This window comes from Lampris incognitus, chromosome 11 (assembly GCF_029633865.1).
Source record: "Lampris incognitus isolate fLamInc1 chromosome 11, fLamInc1.hap2, whole genome shotgun sequence".
NCBI classification, from domain to species: domain Eukaryota; kingdom Metazoa; phylum Chordata; class Actinopteri; order Lampriformes; family Lampridae; genus Lampris; species Lampris incognitus.
In genome coordinates this window covers 2,739,817-2,756,617 of record NC_079221.1, presented here as the reverse complement: position 1 = coordinate 2,756,617, position 16,801 = coordinate 2,739,817, and positions in this window count along the sequence as shown.

Here is a 16,801-nt window from a genome sequence, read left to right as displayed (position 1 = left end):
TTTATATGGTGGTTCAGTAGTGATGTGCAGGCCAGGGATTTTTAATACTTGCACCCACCCGACCTGATATGAGGGCCAATCTGCACCACGACCTGCGTTAATTAACCACCCGAACTCAACTCGACCCGACAACCTCCAAATTTAGCCTAGGTTGCAGCAAAGTGAGCAATGTTGCACTGTTTTGTTTTTGGGCTGTTTGCCCTGCATTGAACACTGATTGCAAGGCATCAACTATTGTATCTTAGCCGAACAGCGTTTTGGTCTAGGCTACTGAATAAACAGACAAATTGTTCCAAACGGTGTTCATTATTGTTTAATAGCAGCAAAAAAGTAACGCATCATTATAGACATTAACTCGGTCTTTCTCTTTCTCTCTCACTCACTCACTCACTCACTCACTCACTCACTCACTCACTCACTCACTCACTCACTCACTCACTCACTCACTCACTCTCACACACACACACACACACACACACACACACACACACACACACACACACACACACACACACACACACACACACACAAGTCTTCTTTCTGACCAAAAAAAGAGTTGGCATTCTAAACAAAAGCTACGGATACCACTCTGGGAAAAAAACTCGTAGGTGAAGCCCCAACACTCTAAAACACATGCAATGACCAAAACCACGACTGCAAATTGATGATGAAGCTGCCTGCGTGCGTGTGTTTGAGCGAGAGTGAAAGATAGGGGGAAGAGAAGGTGGACTAGTAATGCACAGCCTAGCCTATTGCACACAATCTTTCTGCAAGGTATGTATAACTTACACAGAATGCTGCTTTGTCATTTTTGACCTGCCCACCCGAACTCGTGATATGTTCTAGTGAGCTTACCTGAACCCGCCCAACCAGCTCATCACTGTGGTGCAGGATTTTCAATTGAGTCACAAAATTAAACAGTGCCATCTAGTGGCTTTGTTTGAAATGCAGCGTAATCGTCCCACAAAATTACATTGTATAAGTCGTTTTGGAACGGAAGTCGCAGGACCAGCCACACGAGTAAAATAACAGCGACTTATAGTCCGGGCAATATGGTAACAACCAGCTCATTAAGATCAGTTAGGGGTAAGGTGTCTTGCTCAACGACACCTCGACATTTTTGGAGCCGAGGATCAAACCGGCAAACCTCCAGTTACCAGGCGACCTGCTCTACCTCCCACCACTTTCGCCCCGCTGAAATATAGTATTAAAAATTAATTTCTCAAATTAATTTTTTAAATAAGTTTTATCTCTAAGCTTCTTAACACACTTTGATAACTACATAACTAATGTCCAGATAAAACATTAAAGGAAATCTCACCTGCTTTCTCTTGTTTCTCCCACTTGCGAGGCCATAAAACACAAGCAAACTTCCACTGCCAATGACAGCAGTCCCAGTGCCTCCTCCTAAAATGTACGGATAGATCCAAATAGTCATCAGCAGGAAAAAAACATATTGTGAAGAAAACAGTTGTCAGAACAAACAGCATACAAAGGGCCTATACCACTGGATTTCAAACTATAAATCTTGCAGTTTCTCAGAGTTGCTAGAATGTGTAATTATCTTTGACAGAACTAAAGAAAATATTGGGTACGTTAAGGGAGACTATTTGTTATAGCACTCAATAACTCCAACTAATGCATATTCAACTGATGCCATGTCTGCCTCGGTTGTGAATTCATCATTGAGAGACTGTCAGAGACTCAAGTTACTGCATAGTGCATAGCGGTAATGGCTACGCCAATTACGTAGCTACTAAGTACATAAGTTACGCACTTTAGGCTGCTACGGCACTTTCGTTCATGAATCATGTCATATTTTCCTAAGGGCAGTGGCCTACACAGAAGTCAGAGATTGTGTACTTTTTTTTCTGTATTTCCTATTATTGTCAATGTTCAAGTTGCATTTCAGACGTTACCCATTTGAAATATTAGCAACGCCTGTTGGGCTTTACTCTGGCAGAATCGAACTGATAATTCATTGAGATAATTGCAATTATGGAAGTATATGTGTGATGTGGTGTATTTAAGCTAACCTTTCCTCCCAGTTGTGCACGCACTTCAAGCATATTTTGTTAACATCATCATGTTTAATGAGTAATAGTTGCCTAGATGCCTCAGTTTGCTATTATAAAATGGATGCTTTATTTCCTTTATATATTGACAGAAATGTAGAGAATTTCAGTGAATAATTAGGAGAAATGGTCCGTTAGAACAGATAGTTAATACTACGACTACTACTACTACTACTTTCGGCTGCTCCCGTTCTGTTAAGGGTCGCCACAGCGGATCATCCGTTTCCATCTCCTGCTGTCTTCTGCATCTTCCTGTCACATCAGCCACCTGCATGTCCTCCCTCACCACATCCATAAACCTCCTCTTTGGCCTTCCTCTTCTCCTCTTCCCTGGCAGCTCCATATTCAGCATCCTTCTCCCAATATACCCAGCATCTCTCCTCCACACATGTCCAAACTATCTCAATCTTGTCTCTCTTGCTTTGTCTCCAAACCGTCCAACCTGAGCGGTCCCTCTAATGTACTCGTTCCTAATCCTGTCCCTCTTCATCACTCCCAATGAAAATCTTACCATCTTCATCTCTGCCACCTCCAGCTCCACCTCCTGTCTTTTCATCAGTGCCACTGTCTCCAAACCATATAACATAGCTGGTCTCACAACCATCTTGTAAACCTTCCCTTTAACTCTTGCTGGTACCCTTCTGTCACAACTCACTTCTGATACTATTCTCCACCCACTCCACCCTACCTGCACTCTCTTCTTCACCTCTCTTCTGCACTCCCCATTACTTTGGACAGTTGACCCCCAAGTATTTAAACTCATATGCCTTCGTCACCTCTACTCCTTGCATCACCATTCCAGTCCTCCCTCTCATTCACGCATAGGTGTTCTGTCTTGCTCCTACTTTCATTCCTCTTCTCTCCAGTGCATACCTCCACCTCTCCAGGCTCTCCTCAAACTGCACCTTACTCTCGCTACAGATCACAGTGTCATCTGCAAACATCATATAGTCCACGGAGATTCCTGCCTGATCTCGTCCATCAACCTGTCCATCACCATTGCAAACAAGGGCTCAGAGCCAATCCTTGATGTAATCCCATCTCCCCTTGAACCCATCTGTCATTCCAACCACCCACCTCACCACTGTCACACTTCCCTCATACATATCCTGCATGACTCCTACACACTTCTCTGCAACTCCCGACTTCCTCATACAATACCACACCTCCTCTCTCGGCACCCTGTCATATGCTTTCTCTAAAGCCACAAAGACACAATATAACTCCTTCTGGCCTCCTCTATACTTCTCCATCAACATTCTCAAAGCAAACATCGCATCTGTGGTGCTCTTTCATGGCATGAAACCATACCGCTGCTCGTTGATCATCACCTCTCCTCTTAACCTAGCTTCTTTTACTCTTTCCCATGTCTTCATGCTGTGGCGGATCAACTTTATACCTCTGTAGTTGCTGCAGTTCTGCACATCGCCCTTGTTCTTGAAAATCGGTACCAGTATGCTTCTTCTCTACTCCTCAGGCATCCTCTCACTTTCCAAGATTGTGTTAAACAATTTAGTTAAAAACTCCACTGCCATCTCTCCTAAACATCTCCATGCCTCCACAGGTATGTCATCTGGACCAACTGCCTTTCCACTCTTCATCCTCTTCATAGCTGCCCTCATGTCCTCCTTGCTAATCCACCACACTTCCTGATTCACTATCCCCACATCATCCAACCTTCTCTCTCTCTTCTTCTTTATTCATCAGCCCCTCAAAGTACTCCTTCCAGGGGTCTGCGGTGGTGTAGTGGTCTAAGCATTGGCTTTGTGTAGATGCAGGTGCCCACTGGAGACCGGGGTTCACGCCTCGATTTCGTCAGATCTGATTATGGCCGGATTCGATGTAGCAGCAATAACTGGCAACGCTGTCGTCGGGAGGGGGGCGGAGTCGGCTTGTGTTCGTCACATGAATGCGTCTCTGGGTGTGTCGGAAAAAGAAAAAGCAGCGGTTCGGCCTGGATTCCCCTTGTCACGAAAGTGGTGAGGTGTCTCCTTCGAGACTGCCGGCCAGAGAGATGCAGTTGGCGAACGCATGCAGTACAAGGGTGGGTGTTTGAACAAGAATAGGGAGCGATTGGCCACTAGATTGGGAGAAAAGGGAAAAATCAGTAATAAATTTATATATATATATATAAAAAAAGATACTCCTTCCACCTTCTCAACACACTCTCCTCACTTGTCACTTGGAACAGATAGTTGCATTTAACAAAAAAATAAATAAAATAAAATGTCTTAGAATTGGCCTACAATTATGTGGCTTCCCTCCTGGCCTTGGAACAACAGACCAACTTTTTACCCTTGCGAAGTGCTGAGGGAGGCCTGGGAGTTTGACCAGCCAGTCTACATGCGTTTTGTGGACTTGGAGTATGGGGTACCGGGACAGTTGCTACAAGCCATCCGGTCCTTGTATAACCAAACTGAGAGCTGTGTCCACATTCTCGGCACCAAGTCAAACACGTTTTCGGTGGGTGCCAGATTCCGCCAAGGTTTTCCCTTGTCTCCAATTCTGTTTGTGATATTCATGGACAGGATCTCAGGGTGCAGCCAAGGTGAGGAGTGTGTCCATTTTGGGAACCTCAGAATTGCATCTCTGCTCTTTGCAGATAAGGTTTTGTTGGCATCATCAGAATGCAACCTCCAGCATGCACTGGGGCGATTTGCAGCTGAGTGTGAAATAGCCGGGATGAGAGTCAGCACCTCCAAGTCTGAGGCCATGGTTCTCTACCGAAAAAATGGTGGATTGCTCCCTCCAGGTTGAGGATGAGTTGTTACCTCAAGTGAAGGAGTTCAAGTATCTTGGGGTCTTGTTTATGAGCGAGGGTAGGATGGAACGAGCGGGAGACCGACAGGCAAATTGGTGTAGCATCAGCAGTAATGCAGACGTTGTACCGGACCGTTGTGGTGAAGAAGGAGCTGAGCCGGAAGGTAAAGCTCTCAATTTACCAGTCAATCTTCGTTCCAACCCTCACATATGGTCATGACCTTTGGGTAGTGACCGAAAGGGTGAGATCGTGGATACAAGCAGCTGGAATGAGTTTCCTCCGTAGGGTGTCTGGGCTCAGCCTTAGAGATAGGGTGAGGAGCTCAGACATCCGGAGGGAGCTCGGAGTAGAGCTGCTGCTCCTTCGCGTCAAAAGGAGCCAGTTGAGGTGGTTCGGGCATCTGATTAGGATGCCTCCTAGGTGCCTTCCTTTAGAGGTTTTCCGGGCACGTCCAACTGGGAGGGGACCCCGAAGTAGACCCAGAACTCGCTGAAGGGACTACATGTCCAATTTGGCACAGGAACGTCTTGGGATCCCCCAGGAGAAGCTGGAGTGAGTTCCTGGGGAGAGGGATGTCTGGAGAGCCCTACTTGGCTCGCTGCCACCATGACCCGACCCCGGAGAAGCAGGTGAAGATGAGATGAGATGGGCTACAATTAGCCTATATTCAGCTTATTGGAATATCTTGCATTCATGTACACACCCACTTGTCTTTTATTCAATTTTTTTCATTTTTATTTTATTTTCTTTATTTTCACCTTCCTTTCCTCATTGGAAAAATTTACCATCCTTTAATAAACAAGTTAAACTTATCCAAGTGACTTGAGACTGTCTGATAGAGTCCTATAGGAGTCAATACCTTTTCATCCAGCTATTCATTCGGGGTTAAAACCCCAAACACGGTCCTTCTAGGTGGCTCTGTTGGCTGCTATAGATGATGTCATCAGACGACGAATCAGCACCTCTTTCCTAATCTGATGCTCATAAGAGACCCTCATGGCGACCTCACACCCCCCAAGGATCTGGAGGAAAATATCCTTGACTACAACCATCACCGACCTGCCCTTTCTTCCCATCCTACCGAGAGAGAGTATGAGGAGCAGCAGCTGCAGTGAGTGGTAGCCAGGCAGGTAAACCCTCAAATCTGGGTAGGTACACAGCTGCACACAGCACCGACTCAGCAGATCTTCTGAGTATGGATTCATTGAGGAAACTAGTCAAGTCCATCTCTGGGCATGGAAGGGAAGAGGCTGCTGAAATAGCTCAGCTTACCAGCAAATTAGCTCAGTATGAAAAACAACAGCATCGTTTTCAGGAGTTAATGGAGCACATCACATCATTCCCAATGGATAAAGAAGCAGATGAGGTCCCTCAACATACAAAGGGTATATCATGCTTGCCAGGACCACCACCCATATTGAACCAGTCAATAACACAAAGTCTCACATTGACAGACAGGCCACCTATTATACATCTCCAGAGCTAGTGGTTAAGCCAAAGACAAGCGTTTATACTCCCAAGGAGGAGACAGAGCAATCAAACAGTCGATCAGGAAGTGACTCACATTCATACCAAATTCATCCAGACCCTTAGCAGCATCAGGACCCACTCCATGCACCAATCTGCTATGGTATGATAACTCCAGTATTGGCCAAGCAGCAGCACCTTGCCAATCCAGGGCCTGTACTGTCACAGCCCATTGGACCATCTCAACTTTACGCTGCTCCTGGTCAGACCTCACTGTCTCCAGTCCAACAGCAGTCGACCACTCTAGCTTCTGTACATCTGCACCCTACTGTGCCTCACAGCTATCCTACTGTGCTGAATCCACAGCTGCAACAAGGCACTGCTCCCATTTATTTGAGCTACGCTTCCCCTCACTATGCTCTTATATCTCCGTTAGCTTCACTGCCTCAAACCCAATTCTCTGCTCCACGAGTGACTAGTCCAGCGCTAGCAGTCCCTCCTCAGCTGCCATCAGCCCAGACTGTAGCATCCTCCATGGTACAGTGCATCAAAGCCCACTATTCCAAACTCCTCCTCTGACAGTGAAAGAGTTTGCTAATATGAAACTGGTGCTGGATAACCTCCTGGATCCTCACCTGGAACTGAATGAGAAGTAAATGTATCACGTACTGTTGGAACATGCCACACCAGTTGGCTCAGAGCAAAATAACAGCAAGGTGAAAGCTAATTACCCCCGTACCTTCCAGAACTTCTCCTCACGGGTTCACCTCCTAGTCAGCATGCTCCTTTCCCTGGAGGAAGGCCAAGGTATTGAGCTTAATTGCTGTTCACACATGGACCGTCTGCTCAGCAAGCTACCAAAGTATCTCTGGGGTGGATTTATTAAGTCCCTGCAGCTCCAGGGGAAGTTCAACTCTACAAGCCTCAACCCTTACAATCTGCAGGACTTTGATGGATGGCTCCAATCCAAGGCCCAATAGCAGGGGCTGTCGAGTTGGTTAGTACAGCACTACCAACAAGCAAAGCCTCCAAGCAGTGGGAAGGAGAAAGCTCCAGCTAATACCAAAATTCAAAGTGCGACCATTTACCATGGTACAGAGTCCACAGAGCCCCAGGTATCTGGCTCATCCATACAGTCCAAACAGAGGAAGTCGCCCAAGGTGCATTAACTTTTTTGTAACAGCAGAAAGCACTATATTACTCACTACAACAGTATTAAAGAACAATCAGCAAAAGATCTGGTCAAATTGATCACCGAAGGAAACCGTTGCTGAAAGTGTGCCTGTTCTGATTCATAAGAGGCCCTGCAGCGACTGTGGTGGCATCCACCATCAAGTCCTCCATGGGTAGCCCAAGATAATTCAATCAACCCTTCATCAGGCACCTCCAAAAGTTGAATCTATCGGACACCCTCCATCCCATTCAGCTAAATTGCTTTTGAAGGTTGTGCCAGTTCTACTTCCCAACAACTCCAAGTCATTGCAAACTTTCGCAGTCTTAGATGACGGTGTTCAGCAGACCATGGCCCTACCTACAGTTAGCTGGTGAGTGGGAGAGCCTTTTCCGCCGAACTGTATGACTATTACTCTCCTCAGTGGAGAGTGGATCCAAGGTCACCTTTGAGATTTCGCCCAAGGATAATTCAGGAAAGCGCTATAAGGTCCATGGAGCATTCACTGCTTCCAGGATGGGTTTGGTGGAGCAGAGCTACCCAGTACAGATGCTTCAGAGACTGCACGCTCATCTGCGGAAGATTCCACTTCAGTCCTTCCACAACGTACAACGAATTCTTCACTGACAGATTGTCAGAGACTCAACTTATTGCATGGTGCAGTGGTTTAATATAGTTAATGGCTACAACAATTATGTAGCTAAGTACGCATGTTAAGAACTTTAGGCCAGTATGGCACATTCCGTCATTAATCACGTACATATTTTCCTAAGGACGATAGCCTACATAGAAGTCAGAGACAATGCAAGTTATTTTTTCTCTGTATTTCCTTATTATTGTCAATGTTTAGGTTGCATTTCAGACGTTTTTTCTTTGTAATATTAGAAACGTTTGCAGTACTTTACTCTGGTAGAATCGAACTGATAATTTATTGAGATAATTGCAATTATGGAAATTATGTGATGCGGTGTATTTAAGCTAACCTTTCCTCCCGGTTGTGCACACATTTCAAGCGTGTTTCATTAACGTTATTCTTTTTTTGGGGGGGGGATTTTCCCCCCCTTTGTCTCCCCAATTGTATTTGGCCAATTACCCCACTCTTCCGAGCCATCCCGGTCGCTGCTCCACCCCTCTGCCGATCCGGGGAGGGTTGCAAAAAACCTGCAATCTCACTCGACAGTGAGGAATTTCGCCAGGGGGATGTAGCACGTGGGAGGATCATGCTATCCCCCCCCCCTCGAACAGGTGCCCAAACCGACCAGAGGAGGCGCTAGGCCTAGTGCAGCGACCAGGACAATTACCCAAATCCGGCTTCCCACCCGCAGACACGGCCAATTGTGTCTGTAGGGACGCCCGACCAAGCCGGAGGTGACACGGGGATTCGAACTGGCGATCCCTGTGTTGGTAGGCAATGGAATAGACCGCTACGCCACCCGGACACCCCCAACATTATAATTTTTAATGAGTAATAGTTGCCTCAGTTTGCTATTATAAAACTGGTGCTTTATTTCCTTTACATATTGAGAGGTGTAAAGTACTTCAGTGAATAATTAGGAGAAACGGTCTGTCAGAACAGATACAGTTACATTTAACAGAACATATAGTTTCTTAGAATTGGGCTACGATTAGCCTATGTTCAACTAATTGGAATATCTTACATTCATGTACATATTAATTTCAGAAACTTCTACTTCATCTTTTTTCCTCTAGGAAAATTTTATCGTCCTTTAATAAACAAGTTAAACTTACCCTGGTGACTTGAGTGCTCTCTGATAGCAGCCCTATAGCAGTCAATACCTTTATATCCAGCTATTCATTTCAGGGTTAAAACCCCGAACAGCCTCATAAGTCCACAACTGGGATTTCGCACTGCTCTAAGGTAGAGAAAATTCTGCCCACCCAGCCTCTTTAAGGAAAAAACCATGCAGCTTAGGTAAAGCTTGAACCAACTCCCCAAGATTTCTCTGAAAGACCTAAATGGAATATAAGAATGCAGGTTCTAGAGTAAACTCTGCCACCGTACGCTATCTTTCAGTGATTAACCTGGATGAAGCTTCGAATACGCACATATTTAGTCATACATACATCTCAAATAACTTGGAAAAAAGAAAAATGAGAGTATAGCATTAGTTAACACAAACACATTTCACATACAGCCGAAATGAGAACACACTATACCTATTGCTTTTAAGGCTATGAGTCCAAAGTAGTTGATACCTTTTACTATTGATCTTTTAACACCTCATACTGGCTAATAGCTAATAAAAATGATATGGCAGGTAGGTATCCTTGAGGCCTACATTCATACCAATTATAAAGATATTCAGTTTAACCTGTTTAGAGTCCTCTAAACCCCCTGTAATTCATATATATTATTAATCAAAGAGATTGACAAAGAAACTAATGGTTTGTCTGATTTTCACTGGGGCACAATCCAACTAGCAATTGATTGTGGCAGCGAGGACACCTGCAGCTTCAGAATACATTTTCACTTTTGGAAGGAAAGAAAAAACAGCACCGTGAGGAAATATTGCCCCACCACATGAATATGCAGGGACTTGATACCAGCAGTGTCATTACTAATGTTGCTGCCAATTACAGAACATGTCATGACACCGTGATTCATGAATATTCATCACTGACTGATATAGACAGCAGCCCTGTGCAGAGCCTCCATCCCCATTTTACTGTCTCATTGTGAATGGTGAACAGGTATCTCCATCATGCCATGGAGGCGCCTTCCAGCTGCAAGACAAGCTGTTCCATAAGGCATTGCTAGTTAACAGTGTGTTATATAAAGGTGTATTAAAGTGATGAAGTGCTCCCTGGCTCTAAAGAGCAGGCATTAAAGCATATTAAGTAGACATTTAAGCTTGTAAAGTGGGAATCTAGAAATGGAAAGAAGACATGGGGCAAAGGAATGCCTTCAGGGCGGGGCTGTTTAATTCTCAGAAAGTTTGATAGCCTCCGGGGCTTTGAAATGATATCAGGTTTGTAAATCTCACTGACAGATTTTTTTAAACCACCCAGATTACAATTCAAAGCAAATAACATTGTTCCTCTCATTTGTAATTCTTGTTAACAATACATATATTTAAAAACGTATTTAGCCTATAGTGTAAAGGGTTGATTAACTGGGGGGGGGGTTCATACCTATTTTGGAGCACTGAAATGTAAATATGTCAGCATCATACCATCCATCCTTCCATTATCCAAACCGCTTATCCTGCTCTCAGGGTCACGGGGATGCTGGAGCCTATCCCAGCAGTCAGAGAGACACCCTGGACAGACCGCCAGACCATCACACAGGGGCGAGAGAGAGAGAGAGAGAGAGAGAGAGAGAGAGAGAGAGAGAGAGAGAGAGAGAGAGAGAGAGAGAGAGAGAGAGAGAGAGAGAGAGAGAGAGACACACACACACACACGGTTTCCTCGCACCCGGGACAACCTTGGGGGCTCGAACCCAGGACCTTCTTGCTGGCCACCGTGCCGCCCAGCATCATACCAATACGAGGGATTTTTTTTTCTGTGTCCGACCTACAGCTTCTGCGGGAAAAATAAAAAATACACAAGAATAAGGATATAGCAACACTAACAGCAGCTGGGAGGTAAAATAACCACAGTATAGCGAGACATGCGAACCTGTAAAGGTTGAAACAGCGCCACCTAACGTTACCTGGCACGGCTTTTGGCCTGTGTTGTGCGCGACCGCCTGACGGTGCAGTGTAGTGTAGTGTAGTGTCGTGTCGCGTTGACTTGTCAGCAAAGACGACACAAAGCGAGCGACGTCACATGTGACCCGCCCGGAAACTCCCGATTAAGCTAGCGCATGCTAACTGCGCCGGTAGTGATGTTCCGTTGGAGCGTCTTAACGTTATCAAGCCGGTCGGCCCGACAAGCGGCTGAACCGCGGGAACCGTCTGAGGCACACGCTCGGCATCCGGTTACAAACAGCCATCCCCCAGGAACCGGATGAGGAAGTATCCGCCGCATGATCGACATCACGGTCCGTCAGTCAAATATGCCGATGAGAGCGTCTGGTCCACAGAAACCGAATGGGACCGGAACGGACATTCCCATTCAAATCAACAGAGCGGGACGGTCAGAGCGGCGGCCATTTTTAACTGAACCGCTGCCGTCGCAAAGAAGTGACGTAAGAAGTGTCCGACGTCACTCACTACTCCAAGACGGTAGAGGCTAGTTCCCGTCGATGCAGAGAACGGTCAACTGAGCATGCGCAAGTACTCGCTGCCTCCGTTGTTTGGGTAGGGTTAGGGCGGGGTTAGGGTTAAAGTTAGCTAATCAGACGCAGAGTAGGGGCGGGTCTTCCTAGAATCCTAGCGCCTGGATGCTACGCAGGGTGTGTGGAGGCATGGTGGAGGCAGAGGCATTTCGCGCATGCTCAGTTGACCGTTCTCTACTGCCGTTCCGTTGTCTGCATGGATGGGAACCAGCCTCCACCCATCCACGACTGCCTGCCGGCTGTGTGTAGAGGCCCGCGCCGTGAGCTCATCGGCAAAATTAACAAACACTCGGGTCGTTTTCATTACGTCATTGCTATTGCACAACTAAAACGTGCCAGCTCAACATCGGGTGGACCGTCCATCATAAATAGTAATAATAATACTGTTATGTCTGCACACATCGACAGTGCTGCATTTGATTTGGTGCTGTTCTATTGTGCTGGGATCGATTGGTGATGCCTGCGGGCTCTGGGTTGTTTGATCGGGTCTGCCTGTGATGCTGTGTCAGTCTAAATAAAGAACGTAGCGGTTGTGTCGAGCGACAGCGCTGTGTCCTGACGTGATTTCTAAATACGTGTTACTTAAGTAAAAGTATATGATATATTAGATAAATTTAACAAAGTTAAACCGAAAATTGCTTACATTTGTACGCCAGCTCTCTCTCGTGGCGCTCTCTCCTCTTGTCCGTCTGCCATTTTTCTCTCCGCGCTATGCATGATGGTAGTGTGACGTGCACGGATAAATCAGACTCGCTAGCCGTTGGCTAACGGGTCGGAACCTTTAGTCAACTGGTTAACGTTGTCGCCCGTGGTGCGGTAGATCTGGGTTCGCGTCCCGGTTGCAACGGTTCCCGAACCGCCCCCCCCCCCGAAGTTGCTGTATTACTTGGTTAGTGACCATCGGTACTTTCCCCGATGCATTGTGGGATACATTGAGTGGGAACTGTTATACACCTTACAGGGTATAATAATCCCCACTATACATTCGCACAGCACTACAAAATGGCGAAGTCACTGTATAGTGGACTATAGTGGTTTATAGTGTGAGTACTGAGTGATTTCTGAGACAACTTCCATATAAACCGACTTGCAGTACTTGCAGTAAGTTGCGGGCTTTTTTCTCTCCAATTTCCCCCTTTTTTCTCCCCAGTTGTATTTGGCCAATTACCCCGCTTTTTTTTTAGCCGTCCCGGTCACTGCTCCTCCTGCTCTCTGCCGACCCGGGGGCGCCCCGACCGACCAGAGGAGGCGCTAGTGCGGCGACCAGGATAAATACCCACCATCCGCCTTCCCACCTGCAGACATCCGTAGGGACGCCCGACCAAGCTGGAGGTAACACGGGGATTCGAACGGCCGACCCCCGTGTTGGTAGCTAACGGAATAGACCGCTATGCTACCCGGACGCCCTAAGTCACGGACTCGATCAAACGAGCAGTGGAGTATTACCGGATGTATTATAGCGGAACTGGATACGGCGCCGCCTCTCAGCCAATTTTTTTCCAGTGGTCACTCGCGGTATTGCAGCGAAAAATCCCCTGCGGCCCAAAAAGCATTTCCCCCGTAGACCACCGTTGTAAAAGAGACGCCTGTAACACTGTTGGCAGGACACTTGCAGCTATAATCATGGTCAATTATTACTCTTGCTAATCTATATTTTTAAGTCATGGGGTTTAAATCTTTTTAAAAAGTTTCCAAAGCCCAGACAAATCATTTTTTCTGCATGACGTCACGGCTGTGTACGAGCGCTCTATGCGCGGTCATGTTGTGTCTGGGGTACGAGGATCTTTGCGAGGTTAAACAAAACGCTGTTCGGATGAACACAAATCAAAGGTAAAGGTGAATAAACGACACAAGGCCGAGCCCTCTCGTTCACACGCCAAGAGCGCTTGAGTTCGCATCCATGAAGGCCGCTAGCATAGCATTCATGAACGCGGTTCGCTCGCTCTCATAGGCATGATGGGAGTAACACTACTGCGCATATTCAGTGGGCCCGGAAGTAATGTACCCGGAAGTAACCCGGAAGCCAGAAACTTTTTCGGCGTATGCGCCAGGCGAGCAATTCTCACAGGCATGAACAGGCGCCATTTTTAGATCCGGCATCCTCTACACATCCATGAGGGGTTTCTTTAAACGGTTATTTACAACAAACGGGTATACAACTGTCATACAGAGCGAAAACGACAAAATGAAACAAAAAACAAATTTGTACAGACAAGGGAGTTCAAAGTGCACTCATTTTAAGTCCTCTCGAGTTCAAATAAAATGCACTTTCTTTAAAATATCAAAAGTCTTTACAGCTTTTTGTTTTTCCCGTGTCCAGTGAAGGTGTCCATTGAAGGTGTCCAGTGAAGGTGTCCAATGAAGGTGTCCAATGAAGGTGTCCAGTGAAGGTGTCCAGTGAAGGTGCCATCCTGCTGGAGCTCAACAGCAGCTGGATGAAAGCAGGTTTGGAGTCAGACCGTTTAGATTTGTGGATGTGGAATTTACCAGGAATAAGCTGAATTATATAGGTAATATTGCTGTCCAGCCCATAAAACACAAAATATAACGTCACATCAAGTACGTTAATCTGTACATTCGTGCCCATTTCTCCATTTGTAAAGTCCTGCGTATCAATCCAAAACACATCTGAATGGGCACAGGGGGAATACAGTTCGTAGCCGGTAGTTGGTAACTTTGTCACTTAAGTTGACATTTAAGTTAAGGTATTGGCAACTTCAATAAACTTTAAGAAGATATTAGTGAGGGAAACCCCGAGGTTTGGCTCATCAGCTGAACTCCATACCACCGCTCACAACAGCGCCACCTTCTGAACTCATTCAATGACCACGGCAAACGGGTCAATGTCCGTCCGTGCTACTCTCCTTCAGTTTCTATGGTCTTGTCCAATCATCTCTTCCTTTTTTTCTTCCTGATTTATTCTCCCCAGTTGTATTTGGCCAATTGTCTCACTCGTACCCACACCCGGCTCCCGCCCGCAGACACGGCCGACTGTGTCCGCAGGGACGCCCGACCAAGCCGGAGGCAACTCGGGGATTCGAACCGTCGATCCCCGTGTTGGTAGGCAACGGAATAGACCGCTACGCTACCCGGACTTGTCCAATCAGCTCGGCGGGTTGAAGGAGTGCGTCGTGACGTCACCAAGACGCGTCTGCAGAAAGCAGCCCTGTCAAGAACCGCGGTTCTGTTCGTAGCGGCGGATTCAAGCAGACCCGGACTTTGTCCTTACCTGTGGAGCAACGTGAGCCGTCACAACCCGCCACGAGCACAAAATACGAACCTATAAATATAAAACGCCCCCCCTCCCCCCTCCTCGCCACGCGCTAAATGACCGGCACTGTCGCCTCGCGTCTCCTCAAACGGTAATAAACACAGAAATTTGGGAAATTGCTTCGATATGATTAGGCCCAGCTCCAAGCACATCCAAATGCACTTTCAAATGATGTCAATTAATTGTGCATATAAATTAGGGAGTTAATTATTCCACAGTAAAATGGGCAATTAATCTGCTAATTGTGTTTTGATTGTAAATTGTAATTGGTAAATGGATAACACATACACACACACTTGGGCCAGGGCTTCAAAAGTTAAAGCTGCAACGTTGTGAAAAGATGTGTGTGACATTGCCTCACCGTATGACGGTAACGAAAGGACATACTGTATGTAGCCTGTATACGGGTGGAGGGGGGGGTGGTGGTGGGGGGTGGGGTTACTGTACTTGACTGAAGCGTTGCCGTGTTTGCCATCTCTCCGTCTCTGGACGCCTGTGTGTCTTGTCTTTGTTGGGGAACTGATTTCAGTGTCGCTGCTTAATACACCTCTTTTTTTTTCTCTTCAAACTGCAACTATCATAATCTTCCTGAAAATGATTTGGTGTGGTCACACAACATTAACGAGGTTAGGATAATTAATGGCTTAATTGGAAGAACAGGTATAATGAGGACTGGTTGATCTGTGGGCGGTGAACAATAGTGTCCTCTAGAGGTGAGTCTGTCCATGATGTGTGGAGGGGGTTTCTCCTGCCTGCACCTTTACTCGTGTGTCACTGCCTGTTTGGACCCCCTCCCCCCCCCCACCACACACACACACACACACACACACACACACTGAGGGCAGGTGGGCTGCAACTTACGTGAGACCACTAATGGCTTACCTTAAATTTACCTCATAAATCCGGAATCATCGTGTAACATTTTTAATGTGACACCGTTTTCATTGGCATGTACAATGGGGGAGGAGGGGGGAGGGTAAGTGGGCCCAGCTCACGTCTCCCCTAAGCGTTTTCTCAGTTCACCCACCTTCTGCACCTTCTGCACCGTCTGCACCGTCTGCCTGCTCTCAGAGTGGATTTGCTGCGCCAGGCCCGCATGCACATGCAGTAAGTTCGGCCCCACTCCGCCGCACTGTGCGGGTCCAGGACTGTGCCGTGCTCAGCCGCAGTGTGCGGGTCCAGGACTGTGCCGTGCTCGGCCGCACTGTGCGGGTCCAGGACTGTGCCGTGCTCAGCCCTACTCCGCCGCACTGTGCGGGTCCAGGACTGTGCCGTGCTCAGCCCCACTCCGCCGCAGTGTGCGGGTCCAGGACTGTGCCGTGCTCAGCGAGTCTTCCGTAACTCCGTCCCTGCAGAACAATAGAGCCAGAGACGCTATTCTCAGACGGGTCTGGCGACTGCGTCAAAGTGCGCGTCTTCTGCGTCACTCTCCATTCTGCTCGCTTTTCCCTCTCCGGGGACCAAATCGGCTCACCCACCACAAGTGGCTGCTGTGGGCCTGATGACCCCCCCCCTTCCTCCGCCCAGGTTCACATGCGCTGCATCCCAGCTCTATGAATAGGTAGGCCCCACGCCCCCTCCATGCTACTACTTGAGGTCTAAATTTGGAGCACAATTGAAATACAACATTCCTGTCATAAGATAGCGAAGAATAATATTGACCCACGCTTCATTAGGGCTGAATAACGTAACAGGTCCAACATGCACAGACTCCCGCACGTGAAGACAAGAACCGCCTGTTTCCCGTTGTGCAGAAATAACAATAAAAAGGGCTCATACTGCAGTAGAGCAAAATAAAAAGGGCTCATACTGCAGT